Source organism: Natator depressus, chromosome 12 (genome assembly GCF_965152275.1).
Source record: "Natator depressus isolate rNatDep1 chromosome 12, rNatDep2.hap1, whole genome shotgun sequence".
NCBI classification, from domain to species: Eukaryota; Metazoa; Chordata; order Testudines; family Cheloniidae; genus Natator; species Natator depressus.
The window spans coordinates 17,692,126-17,705,327 of record NC_134245.1 but is presented as its reverse complement, the minus strand read 5'-3'; the positions used below and the strand labels follow the sequence as shown (position 1 = coordinate 17,705,327).

Sequence of the window (13,202 nt, the reverse complement as noted above, 5' to 3'; positions counted from 1 at the left end):
TGCCACCTAAGGTTCCACTGTTGAAGTCCCTGAGACATGAAGATGACGAGGCATGTGCACAGCCCTAAGTCCTGACTCAGCCCAGCAACTCAGCACCTAACTCATACCTATGCCCCAAGAGCAATCACAACCTAGGCATTCCCCACCTGTCTTGCCTTTGGGGGCCAATCACGGAGGCATGCTCTGAGCACACAAAAAATGTCAACTGGAGGAGGTGGTGGCAGTGGCCCATTATAATCTGTAGCCAGGTGGTTAGAGCACTCACCTGGGATATGGGAGACTCATGTTCCAGCCTCCCTAGCTCCAGTGAATATTTAAATTATATGCAATGGAACAGCTTCAACAAGAAAGACAGACCTTCATCAAAAATACCTCACAGCCCAGTGTTTAGGCACTCTCCTGCGATGGGGGAAACCGATGTTCAAATCCTTTCTCCACTTCAGGCAGAGAGTGGAATGGCCATTGAGTCTCTGTTGGTGAGAATGCCACATACTTGGTCCTGGACACTCAGGTTTATTAATTTCAAACCTTTATTTGAACCAAAAGCGTACCTTGTGATGAGACATACAGAGAAAGATAGTGATCAATTACCTTCTCCAGAGGCTAGGTGGGTCACAATGGATTTTTCCTATGGTACTCTGACTACCCCTTACAATCTACCGCTTTTTATACACATCCAAATTACATATTAATTAGTTCTCTTCCAGTCACTAAGAATTACGACTATTATGTGTCTTATGCAACTCAGACAATAGGCATGTTTAAGCTTCTATTGGCATAACTTTTGCTGTCTACACTATTCTACTCTACCCTTTACTCCTCATAGGGACTTTTGGGGACTTCCCTGTTTATATGGGGAATTGTCATTGTCTTCTGGCAGCACATTTTGTATATCTGTTGTCCTTCAATTTAAGCACATCCTGTGGTCAAAACCTCACCCCACATAGCAACTTATGAACACATCACTTAAGAAGGTTTATATATAAACAATATCCAAGCCAAAGAAAGGCTAGGCCAAAAGACAGCCATGTCAGCATAAGAATCATCTCAGCCTGTCTAAACTTATGCATCAGACATGATCTTTATAGCAATTCCCAATATCTTCCACTTTGGGCCAGATTTAGAAAGGTATTTGAAATCCCACTGGACACCCAAAAGCACCTAGGCAGGTTAGGCTCCTAACATTGAAGTCAATGGGACTTAGGTGCCCAACCTGCTTAGGTGCTTTTAAAAATCCCAAGAAGCCTCTATCTTTAGGTGTCTAAATACCTTCAAAAATCTTTCCCTTAGGTCTCTAAATCCCATAGCTTTCAAAGAGAATTAAGCTCTTAAGGGTTGGATCCAAAAAGGGGTCTTAGACTCAGCATTGCACTGCCTAACTTTTAGATGCCCTACCAGGTGGTATGGGCCATGGAGGAGCCCATGCTCATCTCCCACCTTACTCCTGCAACTGTCTATGTTTTGCAAGTCAGCTGGCATGCTTTTAGCATTGTCAGGTATCCCAGGTGATTTTCAAAAGTAACAGCACCTGTGTGTGCATTCTTATGGACTATGACTGGCAATCAAATGTCTTTTGCATCTTTCCCTGTCTACGTAAAGAAAAAAATAATCTGAATTGTTGCCTTTTCTTCAGCTCTTTCATCTGCAAAACTATAATTACACAAATATTCAGAAATGTATAGCAAGCAGTTTTATGGTTGCATAATAAAGCATTTTTCATTGCAAACTTTGTAATTCACATTAATTTTGGAAGAATTATGGGATTATTGTTTTTTCATTAGATTAAATATATAATAGTTTCACTATGTAGTGAAACAACATCTAAAAGGCAGACACGACTGCATTTACTCCACACTGACAATAAACCCCATATAAACAGACACTTGACAGCTCTCTTCCTAGCAACCAAGGTCTTTTGTCAACAAAACATCTAATTTGTTTTCTGTATCCAGATTTCTTGCATATGACCCTTCAGCAGTTCAATAATTATCAGGAATTTGCAGCAGGAAAATCAGTGAAAGTTCCACCCAGTGAATAACCAGTCTCATTCATTGTGTGTAATATTTTTATTATTTTCAAAAATATATCGTATGAAGAACAAATTGGAGTGACTTTTGGGTTTACTATAATCAAAAATACATTTATATATCAGCCATCAGGAAGGATTTTAGGCCAAAATACTCACCATGTGTGCCTAAAATTCAGTACCTAAATCTATATTGGGTACCCATATTATTATTTGTGTTGCACTTTGTGTTGTGTTGTGTAGCACTTCAGAGCCCCAAGGCCTGATTTTCAGAGGTGCTCCCACAAAAGACAATATTTAGATGCCTAGTTTTAGACACTGGGCTTGAAAACTTTGTCGTTACTTCACATGTTTATTACCCAGCTATATGATTTGACCTTTTTAAATATTGGCAACATGCTAAGAAGTGCTGAGCAATTGCAACTCCCCGTTGAAGTCAGGTACTGAGCACCCCTCAAGCTTTAGCTGTGTCTTTTCTGGGCCAAGGTGGTTGCAATGATTTTGCTCATGAAGCAGCTATTTTTTATCCCATATGATCTCTGTAGGAGACTGGCGATCCAGAAAAAGCCATAAGAAAAGAGAAATGTAACAATAAGGAATAATGAGTGAGCAATGGTAGTAAAGCAAAAAAAGAAAGGGAAAGTTGAAAGTGTTTGCTAATGGACCCTTTCTTGACATAACTCCCTCTTCCCTCTCTCAAGGAGATATTAGACCCAACCCCACTTTCCATCCCCCCACTCATATATGTGTTGTGTCCTCTCCAGAGGGAGGGCCCTAGGAGTCTTCCCGCCTCCCTGCAGGAATGTAACCATGGTTGCCTGGAAACCACCTCAGCCTTGTATGGAGAATGGGAGTAGCTAGTAGGGGTAAACGGGTGTGGTGACATCTCCTGGATATTCACTACTAGAAAGCTAGCTTCCCTCCTGCCCCGAAAAAGCCCTAAGCTGCTTCTTTGGAGGAGCAGATGGTCTGCCTTACCCCTATTCTTCAATAGCAGGATCCAGAACCATTCTGCTGCAGTCCATAGTGGCCCACTCCTTTCAGCTCATTAAAATGCCCCAAAGGTCAGTATGGTATTCTGACAATAATCCCACTTCCCAGATGAGGTATCTGAGACTAGCACAGAGCACACAGCAGTGAGAGCACAGAGGGAAGGGTATATGAGCTGCAGCATGATTTAAATGTTAAAGGCTGAAAACAGTAGACTTCAAGTGAAGCATTTCTGACTCTTATGGTTAAGTGCTAATGTGCATTAACATATGGGAATCCCAGCAGGTTATGCATCTGTATTTACCAGTGTTCAAAGATCACACATCTTATTTTAGTATTTTTTTCATTTATTTCAACCTTAATGTTTTATTTATGAATTAAGGATTATTAACAGTTTGAAACTTCATTATAAATTATCCTGGGGGATGTCACTAACCGTGGCCCATTAAGTTATTATTCCCAAATATCTAATTTATATTTCATAAAACATCTATTGAACATTGATAAAATAATGAATTTATTAAAAAATTATTCACAGCAGTAGCATTAAGCTTAATATGGAACTGAGTCTACAATCTGTAGTTCTGTTGTCAAACATCCATGCAAATGTTTGATGTGATCACTTAGTATCTAACATACTGGAACAGACCATCAAACAAACTTCAGTAAAAGATCTATTTAAGATTTTGTTTTCGACAAACTCTTGTATCAAATGAGATGCAGCCTATGTGTGGGGACCTTGGATCTACCTATTTGTCTGTCTGTCATAGGATTTTATACTGCTACCCATCACTGTAAAAATCTAAGACCTTTCACATAAAAATCAATAGGAATAGTGAAGTCCTTGGTGAACTCCTTAAGAGTGTCTCTGGAATTTCTCCCTTTCCAGGTCAAACTATTTTATGGGGTGTTCATTTGTTTTGCTTTGGATCAGGCCTTCAGTGACCAGACCATTACCTAATGATAATGTATCATGTTTCTAGAGAATGGCATTATATTTTCAGTGTTAACTTCCTATCCATGTTTCATTGTTCTCCAACAATCTATTTGCGCAGACATCTCCACTGAGCTGCCACAGAGGATTCTAAGCGCCCAATCTTTTAAAGTGCCCATACAGATTTGTGCAAACACAACAAAAGTATTGCAAACCCTGAAGCCAGCTCAAGTCAAGGTTTGTGTAAGCCCTCAGAGATGTGCCTGTGCAAACCTCAAACCTCATTTCAGCATAATAAATTTAATAGATATTAAGGTGAGAAGAGACTATTAGGTCATAGGCTGACCTCCTCTATAACATAGGCCAGAGAATTGGTCACTGGTCATAATAATGACCTTGGGGCAGTCATTAAGCTCTCTCAGCTCTTCACTCCCTTTATTTCCCAACACTTAAACCAGATTTTAGTCTAGAACAAAATTCTGACTCTTACTTCTAGTATTCTGTATACTTGGTCAAGTTCTGCTCTCTTTATTCAATCCTTACTCAATCAATACTCGTATCGATTTTTATGGGAGTTTTGATTGACTAAGAAAGTATTAAGAACTTCAAGATCCAGGCCCCTTTTATGAAAGACCTTTTGAACATCCACATGAATTACTGGCATCAAGTCACCTTTAGCTACTGCAAAAGCAACTCAGGTCATACAACTGGGAACAAAGATCAATCTCTTACCCACTCTTCCATGTGTCACATTCTCATTACAGCTACTACATTAACTTTCCCAGAGAAGTCTACATGGCTACAAAAGCACAGTTTTCTCAGTGGAAGTCTCATACAGTCCTAAGGCCCCAATTCAGCAAAGCACCTAAAAGATGCTTAACTTTAGGATTGTGGTTAAGTCCCATTGACTTCTTCCTAGCTTTGGCATGCAGTATTCAAAAAAGAAAGCAACTGGCTTCAGAGCACTCCCACCTGATTCTAGGGGGTGGAATGGCTGCTGAGCCTCCCTCAAAGATTGCTGCTGCCAAAGGTGAAGAAGGATTCACACTTAAAAATAAAAGAGGGGGTGGTTAGGTGTGTGGAAAGGAAGGCTTCATTAAGCTTTTGATAACCATGCAGGTTTCTGTTAATTTAGCCAAACAAACCTCTGCATCTTGTGAAGTTCACCCATCCCTATTAAATTCCTGACCAGTGATGCCTGTGACACAAATGGTAACACAACAAGGAGGGTCACAAACAAGGATTGTGTAATAAAGGAAACTGAATTGGAAGCCATCCACTTAAGCACTGTACTACCAATATCTGTTACTGCATTACAGTAACAAGCAGAGCCATAATATTTTATTTTATATGTATAGCATTTATAGCCACCCTTCAGGGAAAAATGTAACTATAAAGACTCCTACAGCCAGCCAGGAAGGATAATGAGAGGGGATAAGTATACAGCTAGCCCAAAGAGAAAACAACAAGGCAGAATCAGGACTTAGGCTGAGCTGAGCTAAGGATCGTTCATAAAACACTTTATTTAAAGTTAACATAGGTAAATCATTTAATAATGATTGATAGAATTGCTTTCCAAGTGAATTATTATAAGATATTATAATATTCAGTAGACATGTACAAGTGAGTTAGATCTATCTAACAGTTGATTTGTTATAATAACCTATTCAAAGCATGTCTAAACTGAAGGCATACAATTATTTATTCATATCTCTCGAATGTGTTATAACAATATATTGGAGGGGAATGACTGTTAATTATTTATCGTTATTAAGAAAGCACCGTGTTTATGAGTATTACTGTCACAGCCATGCTCTTGAGTTTGTTGTTCATTCCCTGCTTTTGTCTGTGCTCAGCACTGTGGCTCATTGCTGTTTCCCCAGACACCTCAGAATTTGCTCTTGTAAATACAGATTTCTACTTTATGAGATTGTTAAAGTGAGTGCTGTACACACAAGCCTATCCCCCAGCTTTTGGACACAATTAATGTTGATACAGAATACAGAGAATATATCTATCACACACACACACACACCCCATATATGTCTGTTTGTATGCATATAAATAAAATATTTGGAGGTGCTACCATGTGATAAATTGAATAGCCATATGATAAATATGATAGTGTTCTGTGACAGAAAGGTTCTAGTGGATTCCACAATCTGTGCCACATTACCCAGGGAGTGAGTTATGCCAGTCATCCCAAACACACATTGTTAAACCTTTGTACCACACCCCATGTACTTTGTATATGCCATGCAGGTTACAGATTGTGTATTTTATGAATGTTTTAGATTTTTTAAAAGAAATTCTGGGACTATTTCTTGTAAAGCCAGGTACATTAGTCATCATTAGTCCAATTCTGCAGAATTCTGCTGGAGAATGTAAAACAGCTCTAAAACCGCTTTTCTATACCAAAACAGATCTGCTCTTTGTCTGTGCAATTTATCAAGAAACCACCATTTTTAGAGGTTTCTCAAGTATGTGATTATTTTACACATCTCTACTGCCAAGATCTGTCAGTTTCAATATCCTAAATAAGGATTACCAGGAATATCCCTAAGCAAGCAGGCAACAATTATTTTTAAACATTATGGAAACTTCCTCTTTCAACGTCGCACTTGCTTAGGTCATGCCAAAGATTTAATGGGCCAGATCCTCAGCAGTTATACAGCAGCATAGCTTTGCTGATTTCAGTGGAACTGTTCTGATTGCTGAAGATCCAGCCCCATGTGTCTTCTGAGTTCAGAAAAGCCTTCTGGAAAACAACACTTAGATTGTTTATCACCATTCTTGTTGTAGTCCAAATAGGGTGTGTAAACTGTCTAAAAGCACAGTTGATGAAGCTTTGTGAATCCCAGGAAGCCACATCTTAATTGAGGGACTATGGAAAAAATTCTTATTTACCAAAAAAATCTTCACCGCCCAATTCAGTTTCTAATGAATTGGGTGAATCACAAACCTAAGGGAACATGCTTTATTGATTCATTAACAAGTCGCTGAAGCTTGCCTGAATCCACTCCAATGAGACTAAACACAGTAATCCTACTGCATTGAACTGCAGGAAACGGCAGTGTCTCCACATCTGTTCTGATGGATACCCAATGAGACTAAACATGCCCAATAAGAGTAAACACAGTATGCTGCCAGTTTAATGGTAAGTGTGCATAAGAGACAAAGACTCACATTTTCTCTTTATTAGCCCTTACATTGTGCCATCAGCTTCTTTGTAATTTATTTACCCAAGACGGCTTGACTCAGATGCAGCATCTGTTTGTCATTGAGGTCTGGCTCTTCCCAGTTTTACAGATGGATTAAGTAAGCCACAAGGGGTCAGCCTGCTTGCCCATGGTCACACAGTTAACTATTGCTCAGACCAGATTAGATCCTTGCACCTTGGTATCTGTAGCCAGGTATCCAGTGTTTGTTTTGACTACCAGACCTTACATAGCATGAGACTTAATACGTATGTGTGTGTATTGTACAGTATGATTTATAAACATGTTTTTTAGTTATCTCCAGTATTTTTCATACAACTGTTAGCACAGAAGAGACATCTTCATTGAGGACAGGCAAACTCGGTTTACTTAATATTGGATATTCTCAAGCATTGTGGTTTCAAAATTCAGACTCAAACATTATCTGGTACACATCCTACATGATAGAGTACATTGTACTTATATATAGTGATAAATGTATTTTCCATAAAACTTGATACAACAATAGCAATGTAAATATATTGCCGTTTTATAGCCAGATTTACTCCTGGATTCTGTCAAATTCCACCAGCAGACACCCAGATGAAGCCCTTCATCACTTTCTCGTTGGCAGAAATCCCATCCAAAAGGGAACCCTGGAATCCCCAAAAAGGCATCCACTGGAATAGTTTTAAAAGAACCCAGTTTAAAATAGTACAGCTGTCAATATGTCTGCCTCTCCCATAGATTCACTATGCTAATAGGTGCACCCTGATCTAGTCACCAAATATAACAATATTCTTTATTTTGTACTTCACCTGTTTCCCAGGTATCCTGATCTCAGTGCCTCAAATGGGAGGTCCATGCACAGAACACTGCAGAATCTGGCACAGGATTTTGAGATATCTGTTAATTAGACAAATAAAGCAATGAGCAGTTTAGTGGCATCCAAAGAGCTTGGGAGAAGAATGTTATGCTCTTTAATTATTTCCTTATTTCTAAAATCAACCAACCTCTGGTGCTAACAATTTTCCTTTAGAATTTTTTCTCAGCAGGGTAGCTCTCTGTGCTAAATTATCACTTTGTGCCATACTGTATGTTCAAAGCAGGCGATATTCAATATAATAAAGTGATACTGAATCCTGCAATCAGAAAGAAAGACAAAAGTTTCAAAAAGATTTTGGAATTTAGATTTATATAAATAGCTGCACTGAATGCTTTGAAGTTTGCAATGGAAATCTCTAAACATTTTCTGTCTGTGTAGAGTGTATAAACAGACACAAAAACAGGCTTTGTAAGGGAACAATCAGTTTTCCAGCTTAACACTTTCCACTGTCGATATCTGAGAAATACTTTAGCCATAGGAAGTGTTATCAGTGAAGGTAAAATTCACCCTTTTCCTGAAGGCCTATGTCTCACTTCTGTGCTATTACTAGAGCTGCTGAAAACAGTCTCAATTGTAATCCTTGCAAATTGCTTTTGGCTGGTTGTTTTAACAGGAGCTAATGCCTGGTACACCACTGCACCATTTTAACTATCCTTGGGGCAATCAGCCCTTCCACACAGCTAACAATCAGTACCCAAGAAACCCTGAACTTTATTCGTTGTTTAATTAGAGTTGGAGTTGGACATCAAGAGCTGTTCTATTGAAAGATGAAGCCAAGGTTACCAAAATTTTCATAAAGATTTAGATTTTTAAAATGTTGAGAAAAAGGATGGGAAAGAGGAAATTAATTGAAGAAATGCAGTCCCTATCTGCTGTTTCTTGTCACTTCACTCACAATGAGTGAAATGTTTTCATAGGTTCCTCTGTTCTCTTTAGTATCTGTGTAATTTGTTTCATTTCCAACTCTTCTGATGCACACTCTGACACAAGCTCCAGGGAGCTTCCAGTCTTTAAAAGGTCAGAGAGGGGGGGAGAAGGGGACCCACGAGACAAGTTTCAAATTCTCTTGCTCCAGAGGTGCAGAGCAGACAAATCAATTGCTGCTGGAGGAAAGCAGAGGAGAACTGGGAGCAATGGGCACAACAGGGCACTCCCTGGAAGATCCTGGAAGGGAGATTACCTATGCTGAATGCCTCTTGGGGACCCCTAAATAATTGTAGTCCGGATTGCAATGTCGTGTTCCTGAAGTCAAAGCAATGGGATGGTTTGGTGGTGGCTGTGCTGGAGAGGATCTTACAGGTACTTGAATTTTTTGCAAATATTTCTTGGGCTGAGTAGCCCAAGCCCACAGCCATGACCATATCAAAAAGCATCCAAAGACCTAACCATTCTGGTTGCCCCTTCCTGATATATTTTTCTATCTTTCCATAGAGACAGCTGGTTGAGGAAAGCTCCTCCTCCTAAGCCCACCTCTCTTCGATGCTACCGTGCCAGTGCCCACTCCCTGACATGATGTCCTAGCCCTCGTACAAACTCCCGTAGGATGGCTGGCATAGTGACGACTGCTAAACAAACCCCAGCTAACCTCAACCTCAGGGTTTCACTAACCTCCCAGCTCCCTGCGCTGTTACTGCTCCCTCACCTATTCTATGTCTGCCTCTCCAAAAAACCACCCCTGTGCTTTGATCTTGGGCCTAGTTGTTAATGATAGCAGTGACTTGCTGGAGGTAGTTGAAATATCAGTAAGTAGAACAACCGTCACATCTCTACTAAAAGAGCCTAGAAATAGATAAATACATCCAAAACTGTCAAAGGTAATACCTTCAGACATCTTACAAAGTCCTTTCTGGGGGCATAAAAAACCCTTTGCTACTCATACTTAATGTGCTTCTTTTTTTACCTTATTTACAATTGTCTATTTAATCAAGTCCATCTGTAATATAAATGTGATCATCATTATGCTAATCTCTGCACTAGACATGCAAATAGATAAACATCTGCATGCCTAATGTAAGTTTTTGACTATAATGTTGTGTTCCTATTTACTATTTGTATTTTATGACTTATAGATTTCTAAACCTTTAAATTTATATCAGTCCTGTGACATATCTGCAAGCAGAGACAGTTTTATGAGCACTAAAAAAGCTGCAACGCACAACCACTAAATACTAATGACATAAATGGTATCTACTAATGGTCTCTATTTTTATTACAATACAAAACTTCAATATATTGCAATTACCACTGCACTCAGACTGAACCAATACATACTGTACAATGCCAATTTGTATCCCTATTGTATTATTTGCTGTATATAGTTCAGCTCTTGATTGCAAATGTTGACTGAATGCTCAGGTCAGCAGTTATGGCTAAAATTCTATTTACAGACAGTCTCACTGTTAACTAATACCCTAAGTTGTCACATATGCCAATGCATAGACATTTCCCAAGTCCCACAGTATTAATAGCATGTAAGTGTAGCATGTCTTAATGCACCTGTCAAAAACCCAGTCATTCTTCAAAAGTAAAACATATCAAAAATAAAAATAAAAAGGAAATTATGTTCTTTTAGTTAAAAACTATTAAATGGGCATTTTTATTATAAAATATTGCAATGAGCCAGTGTTTGACAGCATGAGTCTGCAACAAGGTTGACAACATGAGGCTGCTTTTTCTCTTGAAGATGAATTGTTTTTAATGTCAAATGCCAGAGTCCTCATTCAAATGCATAACAAGGGCAGTACCATTTATTTTACTTTAATTATCAAAAAATTGAAATTGTTCTCTTAGGACTTTGAGACATGATGGGATTTCCAGTGCTGCCAGCATGATCAGAAGCAGGAGGTACCTGGGAACTCCCTCTCACATATGAATCACATATGGCTACAATAGGCTTTAAATCAGTCCCCTAGAGATAAACGGCAGTCCAGTCTGTGAATTTGATCAGTCAGAAAATTGCAGTGAAAGATGACTTTTCAGCTCATTTGTGACTCTCCCAGGACTGTAGAATCCTACATGGAACAAACCAAGGAATACTATTTTACTGATATTAGCCTGGGGAGAAGTTCTAAGAAAGACTGGAGGAAAAGTTCTCTGCTACCCTGCAGCTTGTGTAGTCATTTCCCCACAGTGCACACTGATGGTCATAAATGGCAGGTAGATGGTTACCATTCTGATTTGATCATATTTAACATTCCCTTTGCATCAGTGCAAATGACTACAAGACAACAGACACTGTGACCCACAAAAATCTTTCCCACTCTAAGGTTCTCCCTAGTGATTACAAGGCCAAACTGGCAGATGACATCAGCGTAATTATTCCAGATTTATACTGGTGTAAAAATTGCAGTGTTTGGCTCCAGATCTGGGCATAATGCCTATTGCCAACCTAAAACCGTTCAAGAAACATGTTTCATTTCTCACAAAAAACTTTGGTGAAAACAAAAAAGTTTTCATTTTCATCAGAAGATCTGTAGAGTTGTTTGGATTTCTATTCAAACCTTCCCCCAAATTGAGAAAAACCTAAAATTTTCTTTGTCAAAAACGCAGTTTTCTCAAAAAAATTTCAACCAGCTCCATGCCAACTATGTACTTACCTCAGTTCTATGATACAGGAGTCTGGGTAGATGGGCCTGCTGGGGAGAGAAGGTTCATATGGACCCTTGGAACTTGCCTCTGAGAAGATTCGAATGAAATGACTTGATGGGGCCCCATATTTGTCTGAAGTCACCTTGGTGTTGAATTGGGATTAGGACTCGGGGCTGCTGCACTGAAACTGCTAGATCATTCATCTTTTCATTAACTTTGTAGTCCTAGGTAGCAAGACTGTACGGAACTGCCAAGTGTCACTTCACAAGCACCATAGCCTAAGAATTTACTATTTGTAAGAATGTGCCCACAATGAAATTTTACCATTTCTGCCAGTAAATGCAGCTTTTTCTTTCTTTTTTGCAAACATGCCAATATTTCACAACAAACAAAGCTGAATTTTCCTGACTTTAAACCACTACAAAAGGTTTCCATTTTTTGGCAAAATTTGCATGTGTGTTAAAAAAGATTTTCCACTGAATGCATCCGATGAAGTGAGCTGTAGCTCACGAAAGCTTATGTTCAAATAAATTGGTTAGTCTCTAAGGTGCCACAAGTACTCCTTTTCTTTTTGCAAATACAGACTAACACGGCTGCTACTCTGAAACCTGTCAAAAAGGTATGTTTACCTATGGGAAATGCCATTTCACTTTCATGAAAACCAGCTAAGGATTTGAGGCAAGCGCACAAAATGTATCACATTATTGCAAAATTATAGGAGGAAAAATTGTCCAACCTTCAGTTTGAGAGTTATCTTTCTTTCTTTCCACATCCTGGACATGGCCCTGTATGGATGCCTTTGGGAATGTCCCTTTCGGTATATCTAGATGTTTGCTAATTGGATATCTCTTGCTCTGTGTTTCTTTTTCTTTAATGTCCCATATACTCTTTGCCTTTAAAATCACTTTTCTGTCAGCTGTCTCAGCGTACTCTAATTCTATTCCCTTTTTAGCATGGAACTCTACTTTGTCTGAAAATGCAGCTTTCAGTTGAACATGTTTTTATTTGGGCTTATGTACCTTTAATTTCATGTCTGTATGGAACAGAACACATTTAAACTGATCATTTAAACATGCAGAATCCTAAATAATAATAAAAAAGAGTGATTTTCTGAGTTGAAAACATCATTTATAATAAAATATTTTGTTATTTTTCCATGTTTTTATAATAATGTTTAGAATATTGCTTTTAATTATAATAATGGCCTTCCAACCCATTCCATTTGGGATAAAACCTATCTGGCCTATTTCTATTACACTCCCCTTTAATGGCATTAACCTCTTTGCAGTTCTTTCCAATAAAATATTCAAATCAATGTTCACTCAGTACAGTTTTAGGAAAACCAGACCTTCCAAGAGAACACAGCCAAGGGATTAAAATTGTGGAATCATCCAAGAAAAGTGGCTTGACACTATTTTTCCCCAGTTACATCCATCTAGCTAAATGATCAGTTTGCCTCAACAAAGTTGCTTAGTGCCACCTATGTACATTAAAGCTTCCCAAGAGGGGCTGTGGTGTTCCACACCTCTGAAAACCAGCCTCTGGGTTTCCCACGTGCGGTGCCCAAAAATTGAGGCATCT

At 38.8% G+C, this 13,202-nt stretch overlaps 2 long non-coding RNA genes across 3 annotated transcripts in view; one reads left to right on the top strand and one right to left on the bottom strand.

The window, feature by feature from the left end:
* The window catches only part of LOC141996841 (uncharacterized), a 209,182-nt gene that overhangs the window by 168,688 nt on the left and 27,292 nt on the right, over positions 1 to 13,202 (bottom strand). For both annotated transcript variants that reach the window (XR_012641619.1, XR_012641620.1), the window contains exon 2: positions 7,966 to 8,053. This is a non-coding gene — a long non-coding RNA (uncharacterized LOC141996841). The remainder of the gene's footprint in view (positions 1 to 7,965; positions 8,054 to 13,202) is intronic.
* Positions 1 to 13,202, top strand: part of LOC141996842 (uncharacterized) — a 185,241-nt gene that overhangs the window by 167,806 nt on the left and 4,233 nt on the right. The window lies entirely within an intron of this gene.